Here is a 17,287-nt window from a genome sequence, read left to right on the forward strand (position 1 = left end):
TCTCCCTCCCCCCACTCCCACACATTCTCTCTCTTTCTAAAATAAATAAATAAATTTTTGAAAAAAATAAAAATAAAATGAATAGAGGATCCTGGGCAACAGGTGAAGAGGGTCTAACTTTGGCATGAAGAAAAGAGTATATTCCATTAAAATAAGAGGTTTTCTTTTTTCTGAGGGGGCGGATAGAGGGATATGATACATTTTCAGGTATGTGCATGTACATGTGTGTGTTTTGTGAGAGAGTTGTTGAAGAGCAAGTAGAAAGTAGATCTTCTTGCTGTGACTCAATATTCTAGATGAATAAGAGGCTGAGATTGTTCAAAATGTCAAGAAGCAGTGGACTTTTAAAAATGTGAGGGTTTGATATTTTCTCTAGATGAAATAAAAGGAGATGTTGAAAATTTCTTATTAAAAGATTTATGGGCTTCTGGAATCCAAAATTATAAATTCATAATAATTTGTGCCTTCGAAAATCAGTGCTCCTTCTCTCCAGATATAAAAATTAAGCTTTTGAAGGATTCAGAGTTGGATTTTATCAATTGGACAGACATAAAAGACAAAAAGGGCAAGACTTTGAGGAGTGTTGGCAAGAGGAAATATATAAGTGGTTTATTATTTAATCATCAAATAATTTTTCCTGCATGTGTACATGCTTTGTTCAAAAATGTAGATGATATGTTAAGCAAGCAATATCACACACTTGGAAATTTAAATATATGAAAATGGCTAAATGCAAACTCATGCTTATTTTAGCACAAAGATGTTACATTTTTAATGTAGATATGCAACATCATGACAATTATTAGATATGGCAGCACATCCATCTACCAGATATAGTATTACACAAAGTTAAATTGGTAATGATAATGAGTAGAAGATAAAGTGGGGAATAATCATGATAATGTGAATTTTAAAAGCTGAATACAAAAATATATGTCTATTTTAAGGTTAACTAAGTAAAAATTGTTCATTCAGAAAAATATGTTTTAATAAGGGAAGATACATTAGGCCAGTGAGATTATGGATCTATTTTTGAACTTTTTTTTAAAGATTTATTTATTTATTTTAGAGAAATAGAAACAGAGCATGGGCATGAGCAGGGGGAGGGTCTGTTGGAGAGGGAGAGAAGCAGACTCCCAGCAGAGCAAGGTGCCTGACTCAACGTGGGGCTTGATCTCACGACCCAGAGATCATGACCTGAGTTGAAATCAAGAGTGGAATGCTCAACTGAATGAGCCACCCACGCACCCCATATTTTTGAACTTTTCAAACTGTTGTTTCAGTTATCTTGTTTGTTTGCATACTGAACAACCATTCTTTACCACTTTTGGTTGATACTAGTGACCTGAATATGTTCATAAATCCAGTTCTCAGGGAAAGATAGCCTATGTCTGCCCCAGTAAAAAATGTATAAATAATGAACTCTTCATTAATCCACATTAATCGGTGATTCCATTTCCCTCACAGTGATTGGTTTAATTATTTCTGTATGATAAATCTCTGGCCAATAATATGAGAAAGAAAGTATGCTATTTTCCAGGGCTGGGGATGGGGTACTTTTCCAAAGATCCTTGCTCTAAATGGAGCCACATGGGAAAGGCCACATGATGTCCCTGTTCACTTGTCTTTATGTGATGCCTATGGCTGAAGCAACCGTCTTGTAATATTGAGAATTCCCTTAATAAAAACTACCTGCTAGGATTGTCTGGGTGGCTCTGTTGGTTAGGTGTCTGCCTTCGGCTCAGGTCATGATCCCAGAGTCCTGTGATTGAGCCCCACTTCAAGCTTCCTGCTCAGCGGGGAGGCTGCTTCTCCCTCTCCCTCTGCCCTGCCCCCTGGCTTGTGCTCTCTCTCTCTCTCTCTCTCTCTCAAATAAATAAATAAAATCTTAAGAAAAAACTACCTGCTATAAATGATGGAAATAAAATGACAGAAGAACCTAGATTTGCCAACAAGTCTTGAAGCATATTACCTCTGTGCTTTATAGTAATAAGACAATATAATGAGATAAGTAGCCTCATTATTTAAGCTAGTGGTGCTGTGGTTTTGTCCTACCACCAGCCAAATGTAACCTAACCGGCAGTTATTTTTCTTGTTTTTACTATTTCACCAGTTTCACAAACTGTTTATTAATCGATTTGTTTCAATTGCTTTTGATTGAAGGATGCTTAGGAGATGAGAAAATAATATCACTACTACAAAGCCCAGGTCAGAATTCCCTTTTCTTATCATTAAAACTGTTTTGACATTAAAATAATGCCTGATGTTTTGCTATAAAAGAGTCAAATTTTTAAAGTTTTTTTAAAAACAGTTTTAGTGTCTTTTATTTTTTTATTTTTTAAAATAATCTCTCCACCCAACGTGGGACTCAAACTCACCACCCTGAGATTAAGAGTTGCGTGGTCTCCTCAGTCTACTGACTGAGCCAGCCAGGAACCCCTAAAAGAGTCAAATTTTTAGATTATGTGTTAGAAGTATATGCAGAGTAAAGATAAATTATGGGAAACAATGAAGCAAAACATTCTGATTTGGTAAGTAAATTCATATTAGAAACAGAGTGGTTCAAAAATAAAACAAAATCAAAACAACATCAAAAAACCTCCTGAAAAATTGCAGGCTATTGACTCCACTTATGTTTACCTAAAGATTGGCCAATCTTCTAGGAATGTGGCTCTTATTACAGGAAGTCATATTTCCGGAGAATTGTGTAATGTGAAATTCCCTAATGTTAGTTAATAGGTCAAATCATAACACTTATCTGTATTTTAGATTGTGACAGTCTCATTGATAAAAAGCTTTGCTACTCTCTTTCTTTTACACGGAGGAACAGTTGTCAGATATGATTTTATAAAGTTTCTTCTAGGAATAACACATTAAAAGCTGTTCACCATGTAGGCCTAACTTCTTGTCATTTATAATGTAAGAAATAAAAGTAAAGATAATCCCATAGAAAGGAAATGGTGACACCAGGGAGAAAGAGTGAATATCTTCACGTTACAAACAAATAGCATACATGTGTAAACGATTTATCTAAAAAAAATAAACAAAAACCGAAGTGGAGAGCATGGAGATACAACTATATACAGTTAGAGATAAAAGAAACCATAAGGATAAGCATTTTTTAATAACACTGAATCCCAGAGACAGATTTTTTCCCAAAGTCTTGTATTTGCAAATTGGCAGAACTTCAATTCAAACATAGGAATTGTGACCATTCAAGGAAAAGGCAACTTCACTTTCTATTCTCACAAGAAAGACCCACTATTCTTGCAAATATCTTCCTCTTTTTTTCCCCTAACGTGTTTTTCAGATTATTTACAATCTCTAGAAAATAACATTCATCAAATTTTAACTAGGGGATTTTTATTCTCTGTTTGGGGCCTAAGTCCTGTAAGTAAAATAAGTCAAGAAGAAACTCATCAGTTAAAATAATTAAAAAAAATTTTAGGGGCACCTGGGTGGCTCAGTTGGTTAAGTGTCTGCCTTCAGCTCAGGTCTTAATCCCAGGGTCCTGGGATCAAGCCCCACATTGGGGGGGGGGTCCCTGCTCAGCAGGGAGCCTGCTTCTCCCTCTCCTTCTGCCTGCCGCTCCCCCTGCTTGTGCTCTCTCTCTCCCCCCAGCAAATAAATAAAATCTTTAAAATTTTTTTTAATTTTGTGTGTATATTTTTAAAAAGGAAAAACAATGTCCCTCTAAACAATAATAGGAAATATTACTTCTTATTACTAGTTAAGAGAGAAGAGAGACTCAGGAAGTAGAGAAGGAAAATTGAGAAGTGATGGGAGGAAAGGGGGAGAATAAAGAGATAATTAAAAGTTATGAATAGGGAAAATGTAAATATGTAAAAATATTTCTAAAAACCTTAAAGTCTGAAGAGAATGTGATAGAGATCTCTTAATACTAAAACTACAGCAGTCAAAGGGAAACCAGGTAGAAACACATAATAAAGGAAATAATGCCAACTACCAAAGATTCTTCATGATATATTTACCCATAATCACCAAAAGTCTTTTAGAAAAATATTCATGGAATAATTTCTCTAGGTTTTTTTTTAAAGATTTTATTTATTTATTTGAGAGAGAGAGAGTGAGAGAGATAGAGAGCATGAGAGGGAGGAGGGTCAGATGGAGAAGCAGACTCCCTGCTGAGCAGGGAGCCCGATGCAGGACTCGATCCCGGGACTCCAGGATCATGACCTGAGCCAAAGGCAGTCGCTTAACCAACTGAGCCACCCAGGCGCCCATTTCTCTAGGTTTTACAGTTAAATTTGTAAGACATTTTTTTCAAAAGAAGGTGGCATTCATTTCTTTGAGTTCATCTTTCCTCATCACAGTGACACTGATTCCCATACTAACTCAGTTTAGTTAAAAGCAAAGCTTGTCATGACATACTGCTTTCATTTCCTTTCTTTAAAGGGAAAAAGCACATAAAGTTAATGTTCTATATCTAAACCAAAATCGAGGTTTCTGAGAATTCAATTCTGTTCAACTACTAATGCTAATAGCTCCAAAAAAAGTAAATGGAAAAAACACAAACGAATACCATAACCTTAGGTGTGAGGAGACAGAAAAGAACTAAATATATTAACTGTGGCTTTCTCTATTAGTAGTAGTATCCATATTAAAGAAGAGAACAATATAGAAAAATCTATGGTTGCTTCTATTTTTCCTACTGTTTGTATTTGTTTTTCTAGGTACCCATTTTAGAGTAAGATAGGAAAATGGCATTACAGACCTTGCTTCTCTATGTCTGTTTATCTATTATCTTTTGTTATATAACTAATTTATTAATTCTAACAAATCTATCATCTTTTGGCTATACAAATCATTTATTAATTCTTTTTTTTAAGATTTTATTTATTTATTTAGAGAGACAGAGAGAGCGTGAGTGGGGAGGAGCAGAGGGAAAGCGAGAGAGAATCTCAAGCAGACTCCACACTGAGCACAGAGCCTGACATGGGGCTTCACCTCACGACACTGAGATCACGACCTGAGCCAAAATCAAGAATCAGACGCTTAACCAACTGAGCCAACCTGGTGCCCCAATTATTTATTAAATCTAATGATTCTATTAACTCATATTAAATGTGACATCTATGGGCAGGGGGGTTATGAACTTTGGAAAGACATAGAAAGACAGTTGCAACCATTCAAATTAGAACTGTAATTCACAGCTAATGGAAATCAGGTTGATATGACCTTTTCTTATTTCAAGAATCAAAGTCAGGTCAATTTTCTTATTTCCCTTCAAAGTCTGTTGCAGTCCCAGATTTTTTCTCTGTTTAGACAAATATATTAGAGTCTTCTCAATTTTCTGCTTCTGGTGATCTCAATTTATATGAGAAAAGGAGGGCAAAATCTTAACCCACTTATAATGTAGGGGCCCAGAGCAGACTGCCCCAAGATGGGCCACTTTGGCATGATTCTGAGCTGAAGGCAGTCAACACCCTAAGAGCTCAAGAAAAACTTTTGTCCCTCCCTTAACTACATAGAAGAATCTAAATTGGGGGTCTTTCCCAGAATAAAGGTTATTAGCAGAGATAAATTTTATTTTGAGCAATCTATCTATATGACAGGACAAATAACTAATTACCAAACATCTGTTCTTCTTCTTATTGCTCTGTGAATTGTATTCCTTTCCTCTGAAGTCTGAGACCTCTACCCCCTTCTTCTTAGTTCAGAATGACATATAAACCTCATTTTGCCCTGACCATCTTTGGAATTTCCATGTCTGTGTGGATTCCCCATAAGTATGATATTAAATTTGATTTCTCCTGTTAATCTGTCTCATTCTAAGTCCAGCTAGAAGGGCCTTTGAAGAGGACAGAAAGCAAGTATCTTTTGTTCTGATGGAAAAGTGTTATAGTTCCAAAAATTATCTAAAGTTTTTATCCTTAGGTATAATAAACATGATGAACCAATAATGATAAATTTTCTCATTCTTCAGTGGGTTAAATTGCTGGTGAAATAAGTCCTAATGTGAAAAAATCCTGTAATTTATGATTGTGCTCTAATGAAAAGTATCTGGAAGAGTATGAGCTTAGTTCAAGATTGGAACTGCAGGGGCACGTGGGTGGCTCAGTTTGTTAAGCGTCTGCTTTCTGCTCAGGTCATGATCCCAGGATCCTGAGATAGAGTCCCACATAGGGCTCCCTGCTCAGTGGGGAGTCTGCTTCTCCTTCTCCCTCTGCCCCTCCACACCGTTCATGATGTTTCTCTCTCTCTCAAATAAACTAAATATTTTTAAAAAATTAAAAAGTAAAAAAAGATTAGAACTGCTGTTGGTGGTGACTGTACCCATATGTTTAGATGACATCCTGAGTTCAACGTCCCTGAATCATTGCTATAAAGGAACAGGGAGCCCCCAGGGAGCTGAGTCATGGACTTCCAGGAATCATTAGCATGTTGATCTTCAGCTACTTCCATTCAAGACTATAAAATGTCAGACCCATAAAAGAATGAGAACTGTGGGCCAGAGAATGAAAGGCAATGGTGCCACTTCCTTTTTTACTCAGAGCATCCAACACATAGTTTTTTTTTTTTTCTTGGCTCCTTACAATGAATGCTCATTATTTTACATTTTTATAAAGATGAGTTAGTTTGTCCAAATTGTCATTTCTTTTTTCCTATCCAAATTCAATCTAATACATCCTCATATAATCAGGAATCAGATAATATCTTCTTGTAAATGCCCTACTTAATTCCTTTTATTGTAATTTTCTAAGAATGGAGAACAGAGTTTTGATTTTTTGGTAAGCTACTTTAAATCTTAATAATTAAATTCATTTATACATTATTAAAATGTATGACATTGCATACTTTTTGTATCATGCAAAGGATCTAATATATAAAAAGCATATAGTGGGACACCTGGGTGGTTTAGGTGGTTAAGCATCTGCCTTCAGCTCAGGTCATGATCCCAGGGTCCTGGGATAAGTCCTACATCAAGCTCCTTGCTCAGCTGGGAGCCTGCTTCTCTCTCTGCGTGCTGCTCCCCCTGCTTGTGCTCTCTAACTCTCTCTCTCTCTCTGACAAATAAATAAATAAAATCTAAAAAATAAATAAATAAAAAACATATAGTTAATGTTTAGCTTTGACGATATTAAAAATTGAATGTGCTTATTCAAGTGTAATGATAGAACTGAAAGTGATCTTAAAATGATTTAATTTCTTCTTTAGCTCCTCAAAAAGATCTTTTCGCAAAGATTTCTTTTTCATGGGATAACTTTATATGGCTTATCTCACACCAAAACTTCATAAAGAGGGGCACCTGGCTGTCTCAGGTGATAGTCCATGCCACTCTTGATATCAGGGTTGTGAGTTTGAGCCCTGTTGGCTATAGAGATTGCTTAAAAATAAAAATCTTAAAAAAAACTTTATAAAGATAACTTCTTTATTTTGCCTTCTCCGGGACATATTACTACTTGATACTCCTTTTGATCCTAACTCTGTATACTGTTTTCTTTAGATATCTAATCACATCTCAGATATATCCTTCATGGTGATATGTAGGCTCCTGAGGGAAACTACAGACTTCTTTCTAAAACACAAATACACATGTACACAGATATTTTTTTCACACACATTTATGAAGACCATCCATGGATGTTCACTCATTCATGTCTTTTTAAGTGAGGCATCCAGTAACTATTACAAAGATAGATGGTCACTTGTATCTCCTTCCTGAATATGGAGATGATAATATGGAATGCAGTAAGTGGTAATGGGAAGGGTAATGTTGATAAAACAATGAAATGGCAAATAATTGTTTCAGGGACCTTTAACTTTTTAAAGGGCTTTAATTAATTAATGCAAACCTAAAATGGCTTTAAAGAAGCTGACCACAAATAGGAAAACAAAACAAAACAAAACTCTCTTGCCATGTGATTTGAGGCTAATCTAAATTCTCCTTGATTAAACATCTTTCCTCAGTTGATACATTCATCAGGATTTCCCTAAGAGAAAACATACAAAACAAACAAAAAGAGGTTAATCCTGGGAAGTCTGGAACCAGATGGAATAAAATTATTGGCACCAAAAGAAGGGCCTAGCCATTTCTAGGAAAGACTGCCTCTCTCACAATTTTTTGATAAACTACATTAACATCAGGATGTGGATATATAATGATTTCTCATTGTGTACCAGTTTCCTTTTCTCATAGACTGAACAACCTTGCTAAATGAGATTAAAACCACAGAACTCAAACAAGATATGTAGAAACTCAAATAATGTATGTGATCTTGTACATGATTATAAAATCAAATTATAATGCTAAATATAAATATAGTCTACAATATTTATCATTTGGGATTATGTTTGCTTCAACTGGTATAAATAACTGAGCTGTGAGGTAACTTTAAACATCCTAATTAATATACATATAATCGGAGTCATGGAAAGAGAGCAGTGTGCCTAAGAAGGAAATGTGCATCAGATGGAAATGTGGATCTATACAAAGGAATGAAGATGCCAGAGAATGTAACTACATGGGCAAATATAAAAGATTTTTTTAACATTTAAATTTGTTTAAAGGATAATTACCTCACCAATTTTGATAAATATATCATACTAATATGTTAGTAAAAGGAGTTTGGAGCATATGGCTAGTCTTTCTAGCTTCATAAATTTTCTGTAAATCTAAATGTATTTAATTTAAAAGTTTATTTTAAAATGATAACTCACTGAAACCAGAATAATGACATTGTAGTGTGTTACTAATAACATATATGGAAACAAAATGTATGACAACAATAGCACAAAGGCCAGGGAAGGAAAAGTAGAAGTATACTCTTTGAAATTTCTTATACTGTAAGAGAAATGGCTCAATATCTCTCGAAAGTAGACTGGGATATATCAAAGCTGTATATTCTAAGCCCCCAAACAACCACTAAAGTAAAAAGAATGATAGCAAATAAACCAACGGGGATAAAATATTATCATACATAGTACTAAATTGAAAAGAAGACCCCAAATAAGTAAAAAAGAAAACAAAAATAGATAGGACCAATAGAACAATAGCTTAATGAGAGACTTAAATTCAAACATATCAATTATCACATCAAATGTAAATGTTTTACTTTAAAGGCAAATATTGTCTGGGGTGCCTGGGTGGCTCAGTCAGTTAAGCATCCCACTCTTGATTTCGGCTGGGGTTGTGATCTCAGGGTCATGGAATCAAGCCTTGTCTTGGACTCTACACTTAGGGAAGTCCGCCTCTCTCTCTTTCTCTTTCTCTCTCCCTCTCCCCCTTCCCCTGCTGGAGCACATGCACACTCTCTCAAATAAAGAAAATCTTAAAAAATAATAATAATAAAGGCAAATATTGCCTGATTGAATAAAACATCAAGCTATCTGTTACCTAAAAGCTCATTTTATATACAAACACACAAGTTAAAAGTTCAAAGACCTTGATATAGACTGCTAAAAGAATAGATAAGGTACAAATTACTCATGTCAAGAAATAGAGGTTTCACATCATTGTAGATTCTAGTATAAGTAAATATTATAAACAACTTTATGCCTATAAATTTGAAAACTTAGATAAAAGAACCAATTTCTTAAAAGACATAAACTACCAAAGCTCACTCAAGAAGAAATAGATAACCTGAATAGCCCTATAATTATTTTTTTTAAATTGAATTTTATAATTACAAACCTTTCTACAAAGAAAACTTCAGTCCCAGATGGTTTCACTGGTGAATTCCACCAAACATTTAAAGAAGAAATAATATGAATTTTACATTAACTACTCCAGAAAATTTAACAAAGGGAGGGAATACTTGCCAACTCAATCTGTGAGGCCCAAATTACCCTGGTACTAAAACTGAAAAAGACAATACAACTAAAAAACATTAGCCATCAGTACAGCTATATTAGGTAAAAATATGTTCCTATTTTCATCAGGAAATAAAACAGAAAGAATCTATTTTGATTTTAAAAATTCAGGTATCCAACATTATAATATTTGTACTTTTATTCTCTTAATTGAGAAAACGTAAAGGGAGTATTATTAGGAATCTAGAATTCTTCAAACTGAATTCTTATTAATAGTTTTCTTTTACTATTTTCTATTGTAGTAGATACACTATGAAATATGCTATTTTAACCATTTTTAAGTGTACAACTCTGTGGCATTAATTCCATTCACAATGCTGTACAATCATCACCACTACCTATTTCTGAAATTTCTCATCACCCCAAACAGAAATTCTGTATGCATTAAGCAATAACTCACCATTCATTCCTTCTTCTAGATGCTGGTAACCTCTAATATATACTCTCTGGCTCTGCGAACTTGTCTATTCCAGATACACACATGGAATTATACACTGTATGTTCTTCTGTGTCTGGCTTATTTCACTTAGCATTATGTTTTCAGGGTTCATTCATATAGCATGAATCAGAAATTTATTCATTTTGTTTTCATGTATATTTGAAAATAGTTGGCACAAATTCAGATTTCTCCAAAGCAAGAGTAGGCTTATATTTTGATATAATTATTTTGATTCATTTTCTAAGATACTTTCAATTTTCCTAAACGAACTTTAAAAATATCAAAATTTTACAACAAACACTATTATTCTGAAGACTCAACCTATTACCAAGATTTACTCCATTTCTAAGCCTTGTGGAATGAGGAATGAGGTGATGCTTAGAGATGGGTTATTTTGGGTTTCAGGGATAGGTTAGACATTGATAAGAATCATGAACAAGAGAGATAAACAGACTGACAGCAGAGTGGTGGTGGTGCTGAGGGTGTGATACGAGTTGAAGTGTATCCGTGGCACATTATGCTTGGTAATAAAAACACTGCATTTTATTAGTGCCATATTGATTGATACTTTCACATTTCTGATGTTGAAATAGCCTAATCAACAACATAAAATATTTATTCAGTCTAGAGAGTATGCTACCATTACATTTTGATTTGCGAATTCCTTGCAATAAGTCCATGTCACCTCAGGAAACTGGCCCACCAGACAGAACAACTGGGATAGAAATATTGCATCACTGAGACTTCTGCTATGGACCATGGTGTCCTTTTACTCTTTTGTTTTTAAAATAAATTTAAAATGTGTTCATTCCAACCGAGAGAGAACACAGAATCCCAAAGGAAGGCCTGAAGAGAGATGAATAGAGCAGATTTGACATGGGTCCAGTGCTTTTTGTTATTAGTTCTGGAAAGAAAAATTGTGGAAAATACTAGGTCACCCTCAACCTTTTGGTAGTTGAATCTTTTTTTTTTTTCTCTCCAAATATTTTATCTATTTATTTGAGAGAGAGAAAGCAAGAGAGAGAACAGAGGGAGAGGGAGAAGCAGACTAACTGTTGACTGAGTGGAGAGCCCAATGTGGGGTTCAATCCCAGGATCCTGAGATCATGACCTGAGCTGAAGGCAGCCACTTAACAGACTGAGCCACCCAGGTACCCCTTGGTAGTTGAATCCTAAGCTCTGGTTCTATATGATACTTGCCACTTGGAGAAGGAAGTAAAAACAAGGAAAGAAGAGTAATGGGAAGACTGGGCTCCTGGAAATGATATATCACACCAAGAAACCAGTCATTGAGGATCTCAGCGACCCAATAGAGATGGTCTAGCATGAATGAACTTTCTGGAATAATTTGTACCTTTTCTTCATTTTGTTAAGATTTAATATTCAGAATCAAGGACTTCATTAGTTACTCGATTTCTTGAATTCAGATTTCTCCAAAGCACAAAACAATCAGAAGGAATTATAGTATTGGTATATTTCTATAAAAAGTAAAGTGCATTTAAGAATATTTTTGTAAACTAATTTCCCAAGTTAAATATTTTAGATGGAAAACAGAAAAGGGAGGGGGCTGGAGACAGCCTTTATTGAAATAGGTGAATTAGATAATAGTACAGTTCCTCGATCATGTCTACATAGCAAAAATAAATTGGTAATACAATTAATTTATTTTAACCAATATTATCATTCAACTTATCCAATGTATACTTTGAAAACTCTGTTCTAAGTACTTCCCTTCCCTTTTCATATTGTCTTTCCTGCCCTTTACTTTTTCACTTTGCATTTTTTTTCTGCTAATTAGGTAGTGATATGAGGTGAAATCTGTCTTAAAAGTTTGTGACACTGAATTTAAACCAACCATTTCTGAAGACTATATAAATATAGCACATTTACTATTTGGTTAGTTGCTATGTATTCTGGGAATAAGTAAAACCTTTGGAACTTGGTCTTTTCTTCCAGTAGTTAGTCATCTTGTCCAATTATCTTTTGAATTTGAATAATACAGATAACAAAGATCAGGAAATTAATTCTGAAGAAAAGAGTAAATTAATGTTATGAAAACTATAATTTAATACAAAAACAATTTTCCACCACATAGATTATTTTATCTTTTAATTTGCAAAAATGTTTATAATAGAAGCTTCTAGCCAAAATAGTTGTATGACCAACATGCCAGTGAAGCCCTAGAGTTACAGACAGTCAATCAGACCAGCAAGCACTAACTGAGGGCATAATTCATTTGGACAGGAGCCACATTTCCCAGAGGGATTTTGATCTAGTCATTGGAGATAAAACAAATTCTTAAATATATCAGACTATACCCTTAAAAAAAAAAAACTTGTGCCATTCAGCACACCTATAGAAAGAGGAACCAAATAGTAATGGGTATGTCATTAAAGTTCTCCAACAAGATTCTATGGTCAGTCACCTAAAGGCAAATTTGGTTTCCCAGTATAACTATTCAAATTGTTAAAAGTATTTTAAAGTTTTGGTTTTATGTCTATAATGTTAATTATCTGTATGTACATTAATATTTTTAATCTCTGTTGATCCCTATGAATAATTTATATCATTTTTATTAACCCGTAGTCTCCGAATTAAACTGCATACTCCAACACACTTTCAAAGACATTATTCACTTTTTAGTTTAAAGATTAGATGAGATACAAATAATATGTCTTGAAATAATTATCAGTAGATTTGATGAATTACAAAAAAATCTAAAAATGTTTAGGAAAGGATTTTGTTAGGTTTAAAAACTTTGCAATATCTCAAAATTGACACGTTTCCCTTCTGACGTAAATATTATGCTTTTACACATAAAATATGACTCTCTGGGCTGTATGTTTCCTGCTTGGGTTCTGCCCTTTGTGTTTATCACACAATTTACAAAGTCATTTTGTGACTAATTTCCAGAGCACTGTGACTCAGTGTGGCTGTTGCTTATCTTTTCTTTTTTTCCTACATGGCACTGCTCTTGGCCTTCATTTTTTGGTAATAACAAATGAGCTTTCTCCATAATTAAAATAACTTTGTCTCATTATAGTTCTGTGGTTGTGTACTTCTATATTATGTGCTTTTATTTACTACCAGAAGCAAATTTTAATGTCGTTTCACAACCAACATGAACATGACAGTACATCATGTAGGTATGTGATCTATTGCTTTAATTAACATAATTGCACTATCTGTAGTGCAATTCTTATTCTTACATATTCTTATTTAAGTATCTTAGGATATGAGCTCTGGTCTTCAAAGACTTGTAAAGCATTTCCTTAGACAGATTAGTTACTGTAGGTATAAAATATTTAATTTAGATTACAAGACTTCTAATGTTTATACTTCATTCTAACTATCAACAATTAAAAGCAATGAAAAAACTTTCTTTAAACATGCTAGAGAGTCTCCTGATCATATTTCTTTGTGTGTTAATAAATAATATTTAAAAGTAAACCAAATCTTCAGAAAATTCCAATTAAACAGATACAATAAGAATTGCCACTACAAGCTGAAAATTGTAAGAAAGGCTACATCTCACCAACTTCCGACAAAAATGTTCAAGGATTTAAAAGCATAAAGATATACTGCATATATATTTGCTTAAGAAAACAAAGTGCTGAGAACTTAATTTTGCATTGCAATATGAGTTTACTTTGTTTACAGAGAAGGGTCAATTTTCATTGTAGGTTAAATGACGATGGTACTCCCCTACCAGGCTTTGCCTCTCAGGACCCTGCTTTTCTCCCAAGAAAAGAGAAATAAAGGTTATTTCTCATGGACTAGAAAGTATATTGCCAAATACTCACGAGTAAAATCTCTGAAGAAAGTTCTTGGAAAGATTTTTTTCAAAGCCGAGTTGAAGTTATTTTGTTTTCCCTTCCAGGCGTTGAAGAGAGGATTTATCTTTTCTACTTCTTTTCAACAGATCAAGGAACTGGGGAGTGGAGAATAGTGAAAGAAATGTAATCTGATCCTGCCAGCAGTGAAAGGGCGAGGTAAGAATTTGACGATTATACAGCCCAAAGTCGCTCCTGTCTATTGGAGCAAAGGGGGAGCCTCACAGCTGCTTTCAGAGATCACTGGCTTCCTGTTTAGGTCACTCCAACAGTATTTAGGCTAATTTTGCCAAACTCTTTGAAAGGCTTTTCTTTTATGGACTAAACAAAGGAAACAGCTTACACTAAGAATTCACAATTACTCCCCTTGAAGAACTCTTTCTTTTACTTTCTAGGATTCCTTTTGTAATCAGTTAAAAAAACGAAACACTTTTTCCCCCAGAGTTATATATTTCTCAAGCAATATATATATAGTATTTTTACACTGTTACTTAATAAAATAAACTTTTTTTCCTTCAAATTATTTTATCCACATTATCGGTATACTTAGGAAAAAATCTGGGGGGTACTGAAGTTTCCTATGATTAGAGAGGCAATGTACTGCATTTTCTGTTGCAGCATGTCAGGCTGTGAACCCTGCATCTCAGCTAGTTGCTAGTTTTGCAACTTTGGTCAATTATTTAAACACTCTGTGCCTCTGTTTCTTTTTCCCTAAAATAATGATAATCAAAATTCCTAAGTTTGATATAAGTTAAGTAGTAAATGGATTAATACATATAAATATATGTATACATATAATGTATGTAAAGTGCTTGAGACAGGCTGCCACACATAGCAAATCTTCAAAAAATGTTAATTACTGTATTTGTTACTACTTATTGTTTGATGATGATGATATTAACATTTCACCTGATTTGTAAATACTTAAATATGTCCGTTTGCTCTGCTGTAGGCTGCTGTCATTTACGTTAACCTTTAGTATTTTCATAATGAAATTATGGTTAGATCAGACTAAGATCACTAGAGCTTTCCCAGCATGTCATAATTTACTATGCCATGAAGGCTTAAGTCATTTGATCAGAAAATCCATCAGTTTCTTGTTTTTTCCATTTCAGATTGTCTTTGTGCCTTCAACTTTTTTTGCTTCATTTCTTCGATCTGTGGGTAAGGGGTAACTTTTCTTCTGTGTTTTTAATATTTATCAAATAACTATTAGGTGTCTAGTACATAAATTACCTCATCTAATCCTCACAATTAGCTTATGAAGAAGGTCGTCTATGATGTGTGTGCCCAGGGCAGGCCACCCCAAGATGGCCTACTTTGGCATGAAGATTACTTTTTAGTTAAAAGCAATCAAAACCCAGCAGATTCAGAAAAGGCTATTTACCTCCAAAACAATCGCCTAAAAGAATTTAGATAGAAGACCTGCTCCAGGAATAGAGCTATTGCTAGAAATAACTACATTACGACATGAATAGGCATGGTAGAGAAGACCCTAGCAAGATCTGTTGAATCAAAGTCTACTAGGTCTCATTGTTTCTGATAATCCTGCAAACATTTGTTTACCAAACATTTGCTCTTTTTTATCTTCCAGTAAATTGCATTCCTTTCTTTTGAAGTCCCAGACTCCTACTCCCTTCTCCTAGTTCAGAATGACACATATACCTCATTTTGCCTGACTGTCTTTGGAATTTCCATGCCTGTGGATCACCCATATGTACAAAATTAATTTGATTTTCTCCCATTAATCTGTCTCATGTCAATTTAATTTTTATTCCGGCTAGAAGGACCTTGAAGGACCAATAAAATTCTTCCTTCCTGCCAATGGTATAGGAGAAAAAAAAATAATTTTCCCTCTACCCTTCTAGGTTCTTGGCTGAGACAACTCTGTAATAAAAAGATTAACAGGAAAAAAACAAACAGAAGTTTAATCACATGTATACCTTCTGTATACCTGGGGGATACCTAGGAAAACTGAATAAAACTGAAAAACTGAATAAACTGAAGTGGCCCAAGCCACCACCTTAAACATCTCTAAAGACAAAAGATAATGTTGGGGGGGTGGGTGAGCCAGTTATGGGAAGCTATTGGGAAAAGACAGTAAACAAGGATTAGGTTGCTATGCAAATTTAAGTCCTTGCCTTCTCCATTGATTAAAAAAAAAAAAATTTCTAGAGATTTAGTTATCCTCCTCTTTCTGCTACAGAGAGGTAGAAACCTGGATAGACATAATGTACATGTCCCTTAAGAAAGGATAACTTCTCCACTTTCAAAGCTTTTCCTGTGTCTGTCATTTTTTAAAAAAAAGAATCACCCTAAGTGGGAGATACAGACTTTCAGTTATGGAATGAATAAGTCGGGGATAAAAAGTGCAGCATAGGGAATATAATGGTGTTATAATGGTGTTGTATGGTGATAAATGGTAGGTAGCACTCAGTGGTGAGCATAATGATCAATCACTGTGTTGTACCTGAAACTGGGGTAAAATTATCAGCTGTATGTCAATTAAATAAAATTAAATAAAATTAAATAAATAAATAAATAGTTATAAATCAGGCCAAGGAAATATTAAAGAAAATATGTTCTAGGGCGCCTGGGTGGCTCAGTTGGTTAAGCGACTGCCTTCTGCTCAGGTCATGATCCTGGAGTCCCGGGATCGAGTCCCACGTCGGGCTCCCTGCTCAGTGGGGAGGCTGCTTCTCCCTCTGACCCTCTCCCCTCTCATGCTCTCTCTCACTTTCTCTCTCTCTCAAATAAATAAATAAAATCTTTAAAAAAAATATGTTCTATCTTTCTAACATGGCAAAAAACAAAACAAAACAAAACAAAAAACCCAAAAAACGAAACAAACAAACTGAAAAAAACAGCCTCAATAATCCTTATGCCAAAGAAGCTTATTTTGGGGATGACAAATTCCACTCCCTTTCAATGGCCATTTCACAGGTTTGGGAGGGTGAGTATGGTTTGTGGAGCTCTGATTCAAATCATGTGGTCTGACTTCAAAGTACAGATGTTTAAATATTCTTTTGTGCTCCTTTCTCACACATATTCTGTATTTCACACCAAAATAAAGCTTTGCTGTGTGTTGAAATTTCAGTTTTAACAATGAAACGTTGCTGTATAATTGTTATCCCTTATTACCTCATACCCTGCCACTCAAGCACATTCAGTGTTCCCTTCT

General features: G+C 34.5%; 1 protein-coding gene across 5 annotated transcripts in view; it reads right to left on the reverse strand.

The window, feature by feature from the left end:
* Positions 1–17,287, reverse strand: part of TFPI (tissue factor pathway inhibitor) — an 84,510-nt gene that overhangs the window by 48,132 nt on the left and 19,091 nt on the right. For 2 of the 5 annotated variants that reach the window (XM_027588239.1, XM_027588240.2), the window contains exon 1: positions 14,077–14,238. The gene's annotated coding sequence lies outside the window, so the exon portion shown is untranslated. Of the gene's footprint in view, positions 1–14,076; positions 14,243–17,287 lie in introns of those variants that run through there. The other 3 variants (XM_027588236.1, XM_027588235.2, XM_027588238.2) reach the window with 3 other exon arrangements.

This window comes from Zalophus californianus, chromosome 3, assembly GCF_009762305.2.
Source record: "Zalophus californianus isolate mZalCal1 chromosome 3, mZalCal1.pri.v2, whole genome shotgun sequence".
In the NCBI taxonomy this organism is placed as follows: domain Eukaryota; kingdom Metazoa; phylum Chordata; class Mammalia; order Carnivora; family Otariidae; genus Zalophus; species Zalophus californianus.